General features: G+C 38.9%; 8 non-coding genes across 8 annotated transcripts; 5 read left to right on the plus strand and 3 right to left on the minus strand.

Moving 5' to 3' along the window:
• Positions 1-1,405: 1,405 nt before the first annotated feature.
• Positions 1,406-1,478, minus strand: trnav-aac (transfer RNA valine (anticodon AAC)). Its single transcript has one exon. It is a non-coding gene; the product is annotated as a tRNA-Val (tRNA).
• A 241-nt stretch (positions 1,479-1,719) lies between these two features.
• trnag-gcc (transfer RNA glycine (anticodon GCC)) lies at positions 1,720-1,790 on the plus strand. Its single transcript has one exon. It is a non-coding gene; the product is annotated as a tRNA-Gly (tRNA).
• A 222-nt stretch (positions 1,791-2,012) lies between these two features.
• On the plus strand, positions 2,013-2,086 carry trnan-guu (transfer RNA asparagine (anticodon GUU)). Its single transcript has one exon. It is a non-coding gene; the product is annotated as a tRNA-Asn (tRNA).
• A 6,549-nt stretch (positions 2,087-8,635) lies between these two features.
• trnav-cac (transfer RNA valine (anticodon CAC)) lies at positions 8,636-8,708 on the minus strand. Its single transcript has one exon. It is a non-coding gene; the product is annotated as a tRNA-Val (tRNA).
• Positions 8,709-8,949: 241 nt separating this feature from the next.
• Positions 8,950-9,020, plus strand: trnag-gcc (transfer RNA glycine (anticodon GCC)). The gene has a single exon. It is a non-coding gene; the product is annotated as a tRNA-Gly (tRNA).
• A 222-nt stretch (positions 9,021-9,242) lies between these two features.
• Positions 9,243-9,316, plus strand: trnan-guu (transfer RNA asparagine (anticodon GUU)). Its single transcript has one exon. It is a non-coding gene; the product is annotated as a tRNA-Asn (tRNA).
• A 1,540-nt stretch (positions 9,317-10,856) lies between these two features.
• On the minus strand, positions 10,857-10,929 carry trnav-cac (transfer RNA valine (anticodon CAC)). Its single transcript has one exon. It is a non-coding gene; the product is annotated as a tRNA-Val (tRNA).
• A 241-nt stretch (positions 10,930-11,170) lies between these two features.
• On the plus strand, positions 11,171-11,241 carry trnag-gcc (transfer RNA glycine (anticodon GCC)). Its single transcript has one exon. It is a non-coding gene; the product is annotated as a tRNA-Gly (tRNA).
• Positions 11,242-12,606: the final 1,365 nt, after the last annotated feature.

Here is a 12,606-nt window from a genome sequence, read left to right on the forward strand (position 1 = left end):
GAAGGGTTATAGGCATCGAGTTGAAATCCCATTTTTTTCCAGGCGCTGTTGGTGTCAGTCAAAGTGCCTGACTGTTAAGCAGAAGAGGTTGGGCTCAAATCCCGTCAGTGTCTTGATGTTAGTTCCATAACACTTTCTCAGTTTGTTTTCAAACCACGTGAATGTAAGCCTAAATTATATTCGTTTTGAATAAAATCCCCAATGGATCCACAGAGTTTGATGATTACTACAATGTTTTCTTTAAAAAAAATGCCATTTAAAATGTGGACACAACCAGGACTCAGAAAGAAAGACCACTTCAGATGGGTTCCAAATCACTTTGTTACAAGTAGTTTGTCTGGATATTCACCAGAGTAAGCATCTTGGAGTTACAGACAGCAGAGTGGCGCAGGGGAAGCGTGCTGGGCCCATAACCCAGAGGTCGATGGATGGAAACCATCCTCTGCTATGATTTAGGTTTCAAGCGAATCTTTGACTGATTCTTAATTCAAATGGAAGGCTGACACCCATTCAGACTACAGCTGTCTTCTCTAACTCTTTGGATATTCACCAGAGTAAGCGTCTTCTAGTTACAGGCAGCAGAAGCGTGCTGGGCCCATAACCCAGAGGTCGATGGATCGAAACCATCCTCTACTATGATTTAGGTTTCAGGTGAATCTTTGACTGATTCTTAATTCAAATGGAAGGCTGACACCCATTGGGACTACAGCTGTCTTCTCTATCTCTTTGGATATTCACCAGAGTAAGCATCTTTGAGTTACAGACAGCAGAGTGGCGCAGCGGAAGCGTGCTGGGCCCATAACCCAGAGGTCGATGGATCGAAACCATCCTCTGCTATGACTTAGGTTTCAAGCGAATCTTTGACTGATTCTTAATTCAAATGGAAGGCTGACACCCATTCAGGCTATAGCTGTCTTCTCTAACTCTGTGGATATTCACCAGAGTAAGCATCTTCTAGTTACAGGCAGCGGAAGCGTGCTGGGCCCATAACACAGAGGTCGATGGATCGAAACCATCCTCTACTATGATTTAGGTTTCAGGTGAATCTTTGACTGATCTTTGGGAATTACACTTATGATTCCTGCTTAGCTGAGAGGTTAAACGTCTTATAAGTCAATCTACACAGTACAGTTGCAATCGATGCAACGCCCTGAAAATACAGTGACTTGAATGAATGAGAAATTTCATAGGTTTGTGCGTGACATTTTCATGGAACCCAGCATTCATGATATTGAAGCCAAAGGTCTGCCTATATGAGAACCCTCTAAATTTGGTGTTGTGTGAGCTCGGCTGTACATGAGGTGCTCAGGTATGTTGCAATCTACTTCATGATGAAACACAGGACCTTGCTATTATTTCTTTCCTTGCTTATTTATAGACGTAAGAAGGAAAGTAAAAAAAGCCTTGTTTCCACCCTGTTTCGAACAGGGGACCTTTCGCGTGTTAGGCGAATGTGATAACCACTACACCATGGAAACTGCTGCAAGTCACAGATCTTTATCAAGACTTACAAGTACATTTTCGGCCGACGGAAAACATGGTGCTCGCTAGTCTTATTGCTGTTACTAGCTGCATTGCATTTCTTGCCTTTTGTGGATGTTGTTATATCCCTTGTGCAAGTAGAATGTGTTCCACTTTGTAGCATGTTTTGTTTGTCGCAGCCCGCATTTCAAACGTTCTTCCTCTTAACCGAGTTCATAAATCTCTATTATTCCACAGGCATTGGTGGTTCAGTGGTAGAATTCTCGCCTGCCACGCGGGAGACCCGGGTCCGATTCCCGGCCAATGCAATCTGTTGATTTCGTTACATTTTAACCAATATTCATAAGGGACAAAAGCAATGTTTGTGACAACCGCAAGACACAGTCATTCCACCCAAAAGGCATATTGGACTCCCCGAATGCTGAAGCAGTGTACTTCTAGTTACGCCCATCCAAAGACAATGACATCGGGCTATCGTAACATGAGATTTTATAATTTTTTGGGGAGTAATTTATCATCTAAACTAGTCAGTCCCTGTGGCGCAATCGGTCAGCGCGTTCGGCTGTTAACTGAGAGGATGGTGGTTCAAGCCCACCCAGGGACGGGATTTTGACACGAGCACGGGGGTTCGAGGGTTTTCTTGTACAGCCCATGTCCTTCTCTAAGTTTGCAAAAAAGTTTCTAGTTAAAACGTGTGCTACGTTTGCAACATAACTTTCAAGCCACGCTTGTTTAAACTAATGTAAATTACTGATAATCAATGCTATCGCCTCAAATTGGCTATCATTAATTGAATGAAGGGTTATAGGCATCGAGTTGAAATCCCATTTTTTTCCAGGCGCTGTTGGTGTCAGTCAAAGTGCCTGACTGTTAAGCAGAAGAGGTTGGGCTCAAATCCCGTCAGTGTCTTGATGTTAGTTCCATTACACTTTCTCAGTTTGTTTTCAAACCACGTGAATGTAAGCCTAAATTCTATTCGTTTTGAATAAAATCCCAATGGATCCACAGAGTCTGATGATTACTACAATGTTTTCTTTAAAAAAAATGCCATTTAAAATGTGGACACAACCAGGACTCAGAAAGAAAGACTACTTCAGATGGGTTCCAAATCACTTTGTTACAAGTAGTTTGTCTGGATATTCACCAGAGTAAGCATCTTGAGTTGAGTTTGAGTTTATTTCGAACATGCAAGCATACAACATGATACATCACAATTTCCAGTTTCTCTTTTCAACATGTTCGAAAAGGAGTAGGAAGAAGCAGAGCTTATTTAATCCTACCCCTTTTCTTTACATAACAGTTGCTGAAACTTTTTTTATTCACTTCCTGTTCTCAATTTTTTCACAATAAACTCCATATGTAATCACAATAAAAATAAATAAATAAATAATAGTAAGAATTTAATAATAATAATTGGTGAAGAAAGTCATATTTCATATGATGAGATAAGTAAGATTACTTTAAGAATGGATGAATGAATGGATGAAATAAATTGAAAATGTTTGTCATGGTTCTTCTTCTTTGTACTTTGTAAACACTTTAAGTTTGAAGAGTTTCTTGAAGTGGATCCTATTAGTACATTGTTTGATTGCTTTGCTTAATCCATTCCATAATTTAATTCCACATACTGATATACTGAAGGTCTTAAGTGTTGTACGTGCGTACAAATGTTTTAAATTACATTTTTCTCTAAGATTATATTTCTCCTCTTTTGTTGAGAAGAATTGTTGTATATTCTTGGGTAGCAGGTTATAGTTTGCTTTGTGCATAATTTTAGCTGTTTGCAAATTCACTATGTCGTGGAATTTCAGTATCTTTGATTCAATAAATAAAGGATTTGTATGTTCTCTATATCCAACATTATGTATTATTCTAACTGATCTTTTTTGTAACACCGTTAATGAATGAAGTGTACTTTTGTAATTATTTCCCCATTTTTCTACACAGTAGCTCAGATATGGTAACACTAGTGAGCAGTATAGACTATGAAGTGATTTTTTGTCTAGAACATGTTTTGCTTTATTCCTTATTGACGTGTTTCTTGCTACTTTATGTTGTATATTTTTTACGTGAGATTTCCAGTTCAATTTATCATCAATCATTATACCTAGAAATTTGGTTTCATTTACTCTTTCAATTTCTATTCTGTCTATTTGTATTTGTGTTTGACTTTCTCTTCTACTATTACCAAATAGCATTATTTTAGTTTTACTAAGATTCAACGATAGTCTGTTTTTGTCAAACCATCTTTTTAATTTGTTAATTTCTTCTGCTATTATTTGTATTATCTCCTGTGTGTTCTCTCCTGAACAAAACGCTGTTGTATCATCCGCAAATAATACTAACTTTAAATCTTTTGTAACTTTACAAATGTCATTTATATAGAGATTGAATAATTTAGGTCCTAATATTGATCCCTGAGGTACACCACAGGATATATTTAGCGTTGTAGACGTGTGTTCGCCTAGCTTCACGTATTGTTTCCTGTTCGTTAGATAACTTCTTATCCAGTTTAAGACTAACCCTCTGATGCCATATCGTTCTAGTTTTTTGATTAAAATATTGTGATTAATTGTGTCAAATGCTTTAGTTAGATCCATAAAAACTGCTGCTGCACATTTTTTACTGTCTATTGCATTGGTAATTTCTTCTGTAATTTCAATTAAAGCCATTGAAGTTGAGACATTAGCTCTGTATCCATATTGGTTCTCTTCGAGTATTCTATTTTTATTTATGAAACTCTCTAATCTGTTATTAAACAGTTTTTCAATGATTTTAGAAAATTGTGGAAGTAAAGAAACAGGTCTATAATTTGTAAATTGATGTTTATCTCCAGTCTTATAAATTGGTGCAACTTTAGCTATTTTCATTTTGTTTGGAAATGTACCTGTTTGAAATGATAGGTTACTAATATACATTAATGGTCCTGAGATCTCTTCTATTACCTTTTTTATCATATCCATATCAATTCCATTACAATCAGTTGAAGTCTTAGATTTACATTTTTTCACGATTGTAACTATTTCCTCCTGTGTCACATTACTGAGGAACATGGAGTTGGGATTTCGCTCTATGGTATCATTATAGTCCTCAATTGGAACTGGGTCTGGAATCCTTTCTTCCAATTTTGGTCCAATATTTACAAAATAATTATTGAAGCTTTCAACTACTTCCTTTATGTTGTCATTGTTTTTATTTCCGTCTAAAAAGTATTGAGGGTAGTCCCTCTTTGTGCCATTTTTAATAATGCTATTGAGGATGCCCCATGTTGCTCTCATATTATTTTTGTTCCTGTCCAATAATTCACTGTAATATTCTTTTCTACATGATCGTAGTATTTCTGTTAACTTGTTTTTATACCTTTTGTACTTAATTTCTGCCTCTATAGTTCTTTGTGCTATAAATTCTCTATATAGTGTATTCTTCTTCTTACAAGCATTTTTTAATCCTTTTGTCATCCATGGTTGGTTATTCTTTCTCTGTTTATTACTAAGTTGTATCCATGGACAATGTTTGTCATAAAGTATTATAAACTTGTTTAAGAAATGTTCATATGCTTCATCAACCTCTTTTTCATTGTACACATTGTCCCAATCTTGCTTTTGTAGCTCAATTTTGAAAGCAGTCATCCTCTTCTCTGTGCACAGTCTTCGAAATGTCCTTTTGTCTTCCATGTTCTTCTTGTAGTTTCCATCATATATTGTAAAAACTGGCAGATGATCACTAACGTCGGTAATAAGTAGACCACTTGTAGTGTTATTGTCAAACTCATTGGTAAAAATATTATCAATAAGCGTGGCACAGTGTGCTGTGATTCTACTTGGCTTCGTGATTTTTGGATATAAACTGATGCTGTACATTGTATCAATGAAGTCATCAATAGACTTTTGCTTGTTAGGGTTCAATAAGTCAATATTAAAGTCACCACATAAGAACATTATTCTTTCACCATTATCCATGTAAGTAGCCTTGATCCATTCTTCAAATGTTTCTATACTTGACTTAGGTGATCTATATATACAACTGATGAAAATGTTTTTGCTTTTTTCCTGACATATTTCAATGGTTATACATTCTAAGATATTATCTATAGCAAATGACATGTTTTTTTACCACTTTGTAGTTCAGGTTCTTCATCACGTACACAGCTACTCCTCCTCCATTTTTGTTGGTTCTGTTGATGTAGTTTAGTTCATATCCCTCCAGATAAAAGTCTATTCCTTTTTTATCATCAATCCATGTTTCTGTAACAGCAATCACTTTGAATGGTTCGTTGATGTGTTCCAAAAAGTTCTTAATGTTGTTGTAATTTGCATACAAGCTTCTGCTATTAAAATGAATAATTGACAATTTGTTATCGCAAGTAATGTTGCTATTATATTGATCATCTGTATAATAAAAACAATTATTACTGATGTGGGAGAAAAAAATTGTATCTGGATCTATATCATTTTCCAAATCCTGGTTTTTGTAATCTTTGTTGCAGAAATTTTTTAGTTCCATATTTTCTTGTTCAACAATCTTTGATGTTGTTTCAATAATCTCAATAAGTGTAGGTGAATGCAATCCTGAATGTAGGTCCTCTTGTTTAGTCGTCCCTTGGAACATAGTAGTGTTGATGTTGAATTTGGGTGTTTGTTTTCTGTCAGAGTCCATTATCATCGTTGTTTTGGTAGCTGTGTAAACTTTAAAAATTGTCCAGGTCCTTGATGTCATGGACAACAATTACTCTTGCTTCCGGACCTCCATTCAGCTTGATGTAGATTTTACAGTTGGTGCTCCAAGTTCCCTGGATTTTTCCCTGCCTTCTCAAGTCGCGTGCTTTCTTGGCGATTCCAGCATTGCGTTTTGTGAGATGCTCATTCATGTACACATTTGTTCCCTTCAGCTTCTTTCCCTGTCTCAGCAATGCCATTTTAGATTTTCTGTTTACGAGTTTCACGAGCACGACTGGAGTGGCGTTGTTGTTTCTTCCGTTCAGTGGGATGCATGTTTCGATGGTATTAATGTCAATTTCAATTTCCTTTGATTGCAGAAAGTTGACCACTTGCTGTTCTGCTGAGATCATATCCATTTCATCTGGTTCACCTTCATTATTCACAGCTTTCGCATAGGATCTTGGTTTAATTCGGTGCCCAGTCACGATGATATCATTCATTCGTTTGTCCTGATCCATTTCATCTATGATATTCCTCAGCATGTTGTTGTCTTCTTGAAGGATCTTCATTTGTTTGCTCATTTCAGTGGCTTCATTATTTCTTCTGTTGTTCTGAGATTGCAGATTTTGTATATTTTCCTGCAGACTTTTCACATCTTGTTGGTGTTCTGTTGTTACTTTTCTCAGATATTCTTTCAATTCTTTCATTTCTTCTTTCATTTCTTTCAATTCTTTCATTTCTTCTTTCATTTCTTTCAATTCTTTAATTTCTTCTTTCATTTCTTTAATTTCTTCTTTCATTTCTCTCATTTCTTCTTTCATTTCTTTCATTTCTTCTTTCATTTCTTCAAGTATTTGTATTATCACTTCTTGATTCCCATCATGTCTTGTGTCCAACCTCAAATCTTGTTCCCAGTTGTGTTCTGTAACAGCTGACCCTGAAGGTTTCTGGATTTCAATCTTTCCTTTACCTTTTCGCATCGCGGCAGTCACTGACGTCACTGCCTCTTGCTTGTGTCTTAACGGCAGTTTCTTCTTTAGCGACTTGCGGCACTTTAACTTGTTTTTTCCAACAATTTCGTATCTTGCGCCGTTCAGAGATCAATTTGAGGTTTCAGCCTGTCAACTTATATCACTCTGCGACGTCGGGATCACTTTAAAACAGCTGTAAACTCTCCGTAGCTTTTGGTTGCTAGGCAACCGCTTTGAACTGCGGCAAGGCGCCTTTGGCTTGAGTCTAACGGCTCTCTCAACTCGCCTTCTTTCAGCGTACCAGTGCCTCTCAACTGACCGAAATCAGATTGAAGATGCCAGAGTACTCTCCTGTGGCTGTGATCGCAAATCAGTGGTCAAAATCTTCAGATTTAACAAAAAACTCCGGTAGCAAGAGCGGAGCCTTTCTCTTTTGCGTCCTTTCTCATTGACAGAAAGTAAATTCACCAAAACTGTATTTATTAAATAATTATTAAGCAGTGGCACAAACATTCATGTCATTTCAAAACAGAAGAGTTAGAGTTACAGACAGCAGAGTGGCGCAGGGGAAGCAGGTTTCAAGCGAATCTTTGACAGATTCTTAATTCAAATGGAAGACTGACACCCATTCAGACTACAGCTGTCTTCTCTAACTCTTTGGATATTCACCAGAGTAAGCGTCTTCTAGTTACAGGCAGCGGAAGCGTGCTGGGCTCATAACCCAGAGGTCGATGGATCGAAACCATCCTCTACTATGATTTAGGTTTCAGGTGAATCTTTGACTGATTCTTAATTCAAATGGAAGGCTGACACCCATTGGGACTACAGCTGTCTTCTCTAACTCTTTGGATATTCACCAGAGTAAGCATCTTTGAGTTACAAACAGCAGAGTGGCGCAGCGGAAGCGTGCTGGGCCCATAACCCAGAGGTCGATGGATCGAAACCATCCTCTGCTATGACTTAGGTTTCAAGCGAATCTTTGACTGATTCTTAATTCAAATGGAAGGCTGACACCCATTCAGACTACAGCTGTCTTCTCTAACTCTTTGGATATTCACCAGAGTAAGCATCTTCTAGTTACAGGCAGCGGAAGCGTGCTGGGCCCATAACCCAGAGGTCGATGGATCGAAACCATCCTCTACTATGATTTAGGTTTCAGGTGAATCTTTGACTGATCTTTGGGAATTACACTTATGATTCCTGCTTAGCTGAGAGGTTAAACGTCTTATAAGTCTATCCACACAGTACAGTTGCAATCGATGCAACGCCCTGAAAATACAGTGACTTGAATGAATGAGAAATTTCATAGGTTTGTGCGTGACATTTTCATGGAACCCAGCATTCATGATATTGAAGCCAAAGGTCTGCCTATATGAGAACCCTCTAAATTTGGTGTTGTGTGAGCTCGGCTGTACATGAGGTGCTCAGGTATGTTGCAATCTACTTCATGATGAAACACAGGACCTTGCTATTATTTCTTTCCTTGCTTATTTATAGACGTAAGAAGGAAAGTAAAAAAAGCCTTGTTTCCACCCTGTTTCGAACAGGGGACCTTTCGCGTGTGAGGCGAATGTGATAACCACTACACCATGGAAACTGCTGCAAGTCACTGACCTTTATCAAGACTTACAAGTACATTTTCGTCCGACGGAAAACATGGTGCTCGCTAGTCTTATTGCTGTTACTAGCTGCATTGCATTTCTTGCCTTTTGTGGATGTTGTTATATCCCTTGTGCAAGTAGAATGTGTTCCACTTTGTAGCATGTTTTGTTTGTCGCAGCCCGCATTTCAAACGTTCTTCCTCTTAACCGAGTTCATAAATCTCTATTACTCCACAGGCGTTGGTGGTTCAGTGGTAGAATTCTCGCTTGCCACGCGGGAGACCCGGGTCCGATTCCCGGCAAATGCAATCTGTTGATTTTGTTACATTTTAACTAATATTCATAAGGGACAAAAGCAATGTTTGTGACAACCGCAAGACACAGTCATTCCACCCAAAAGGCATATTGGACTCCCCGAATGCTGAAGCAGTGTACTTCTAGTTACGCCCATCCAAAGACAATGACATCGGGCTATCGTAACATGAGATTTTATAATTTTTTGGGGAGTAATTTATCATTTAAACTAGCCAGTCTCTGTGGCGCAATCGGTCAGCGCGTTCGGCTGTTAACTGAGAGGATGGTGGTTCAAGCCCACCCAGGGACGGGATTTTGACACGAGCACGGGGATTCGAGGGTTTTCTTGTACAGCCCATGTCCTTCTCTAAGTTTGCAAAAAAGTTTCTAGTTAAAACGTGTGCTACGTTTGCAACATAACTTTCAAGCCACGCTTGTTTAAACTAATGTAAATTACTGATAATCAATGCTATCGCCTCAAATTGGCTATCATTAATTGAATGAAGGGTTATAGGCATCGAGTTGAAATCCCATTTTTTTCCAGGCGCTGTTGGTGTCAGTCAAAGTGCCTGACTGTTAAGCAGAAGAGGTTGGGCTCAAATCCCGTCAGTGTCTTGATGTTAGTTCCATAACACTTTCTCAGTTTGTTTTCAAACCACGTGAATGTAAGCCTAAATTCTATTCGTTTTGAATAAAATCCCAATGGATCCACAGAGTTTGATGATTACTACAATGTTTTCTTTAAAAAAAATGCCATTTAAAATGTGGACACAACCAGGACTCAGAAAGAAAGACTACTTCAGATGGGTTCCAAATCACTTTGTTACAAGTAGTTTGTCTGGATATTCACCAGAGTAAGCATCTTGGAGTTACAGACAGCAGAGTGGCGCAGGGGAAGCAGGTTTCAAGCGAATCTTTGACAGATTCTTAATTCAAATGGAAGGCTGACACCCATTCAGACTACGGCTGTCTTCTCTAACTCTTTGGATATTCACCAGAGTAAGCGTCTTCTAGTTACAGGCAGCGGAAGCGTGCTGGGCCCATAACCCAGAGGTCGATGGATCGAAACCATCCTCTACTATGATTTAGGTTTCAGGTGAATCTTTGACTGATTCTTAATTCAAATGGAAGGCTGACACCCATTGGGACTACAGCTGTCTTCTCTAACTCTTTGGATATTCACCAGAGTAAGCATCTTTGAGTTACAGACAGCAGAGTGGCGCAGCGGAAGCGTGCTGGGCCCATAACCCAGAGGTCGATGGATCGAAACCATCCTCTGCTATGACTTAGGTTTCAAGCGAATCTTTGACTGATTCTTAATTCAAATGGAAGGCTGACACCCATTCAGGCTATAGCTGTCTTCTCTAACTCTGTGGATATTCACCAGAGTAAGCATCTTCTAGTTGCAGGCAGCGGAAGCGTGCTGGGCCCATAACCCAGAGGTCGATGGATCGAAAACATCCTCTACTGTGATTTGGGTTTCAGGTGAATCTTTGACTGATCTTTGGGAATTACACTTATGATTCCTGCTTAGCTGAGAGGTTAAACGTCTTATAAGTCAATCTACACAGTACAGTTGCAATCGATGCAACGCCCTGAAAATACAGTGACTTGAATGAATGAGAAATTTCATAGGTTTGTGCGTGACATTTTCATGGAACCCAGCATTCATGATATTGAAGCCAAAGGTCTGCCTATATGAGAACCCTCTAAATTTGGTGTTGTGTGAGCTCGGCTGTACATGAGGTGCTCAGGTATGTTGCAAACTACTTCATGATGAAACACAGGACCTTGCTATTATTTCTTTCCTTGCTTATTTATAGACGTAAGAAGGAAAGTAAAAGAAGCCTTGTTTCCACCCTGTTTCGAACAGGGGACCTTTCGCGTGTGAGGCGAATGTGATAACCACTACACCATGGAAACTGCTGCAAGTCACAGACCTTTATCAAGACTTACAAGTACATTTTCGGCCGACGGAAAACATGGTGCTCGCTAGTCTTATTGCTGTTACTAGCTGCATTGCATTTCTTGCCTTTTGTGGATGTTGTTATATCCCTTGTGCAAGTAGAATGTGTTCCACTTTGTAGCATGTTTTGTTTGTCGCAGCCCGCATTTCAAACGTTCTTCCTCTTAACCGAGTTCATAAATCTCTATTACTCCACAGGCATTGGTGGTTCAGTGGTAGAATTCTCGCCTGCCACGCGGGAGACCCGGGTCCGATTCCCGGCCAATGCAATCTGTTGATCTTGTTACATTTTAACTAATATTCATAAGGTCGATGGATCGAAACCATCCTCTGCTATGACTTAGGTTTCAAGCGAATCTTTGACTGATTCTTAATTCAAATGGAAGGCTGACACCCATTCAGACAACAACTGTCTTCTCTAACTCTGTGGATATTCACCAGAGTAAGCATCTTCTAGTTACAGGCAGCGGAAGCGTGCTGGGCCCATAACCCAGAGGTCGATGGATGGAAACCATCCTCTGCTATGATTTAGGTTTCAAGCGAATCTTCGACTGATTCTTAATTCAAATGGAAGGCTGACACCCATTGGGACTACAGCTGTCTTCTCTAACTCTTTGGATATTCACCAGAGTAAGCATCTTCCAGTTACAGGCAGCGGAAGCGTGCTGGGCCCATAACCCAGAGGACGATGGATCGAAACCATCCTCTACTTTGATTTAGGTTTCAGGTGAATCTTTGACTGATTCTTAATTCAAATGGAAGGCTGACACCCATTCAGGCTATAGCTGTCTTCTCTAACTCTGTGGATATTCACCAGAGTAAGCATCTTCTAGTTACAGGCAGCGGAAGCGTGCTGGGCCCATAACCCAGAGGTCGATGGATCGAAACCATCCTCTACTATGATTTAGGTTTCAGGTGAATCTTTGACTGATCTTTGGGAATTACACTTATGATTCCTGCTTAGCTGAGAGGTTAAACATCTTATAAGTCAATCTACACCAGGGGTCACCAACGCGGTGCCCGCGGGCACCAGGTCGCCCGTAAGGACCAGATGAGTCGCCCGCGGGCCTGTTCTAAAAATAAAAAATTTTTAAAAAAATTACAAAAAAAAAAAATTTTTGGTTTGTTTTTTTTAAAATTAAATCTACATAGAAAAAAACACAAGATACACTTTCAATCAGTGCATCAACCCAAACAACCACCCCCATGCACACTCATCCACACCCACTCACACAAAAGGGGTTATTTCTTTCTGCTACCAATATTCTGGTTCCCACAACATAGACAACACATCTGCAAGGGACACAGTCCCTGAAGCACTCATGATTGTATAGGCTGCTGGTCCACTAACATTTTCATTAATTACTATTTTTTATGTAATTATTTTTATATTGTTTTACTTTCTTTTTTATCCAAGAAAATGTTTTTTATTTATTTATCTTATTTTATTTTATTTAAAAAAAAAGGGCCTTATCTTCAACAGACCAGGTTGTCAATGAAATTAGATTTGTTTAAAGGGTTTTTTAAACCAGGCCCAGTCCAGATAATGTCCAAGTCGGACTCAGCAACACACACCTTCATTCATGTACACAGAAAAAAATTAGGGAACACAACAGATTGCATATAATTTATAA

This window comes from Entelurus aequoreus, linkage group LG18, assembly GCF_033978785.1.
Source record: "Entelurus aequoreus isolate RoL-2023_Sb linkage group LG18, RoL_Eaeq_v1.1, whole genome shotgun sequence".
NCBI lineage: Eukaryota > Metazoa > Chordata > Actinopteri > Syngnathiformes > Syngnathidae > Entelurus > Entelurus aequoreus.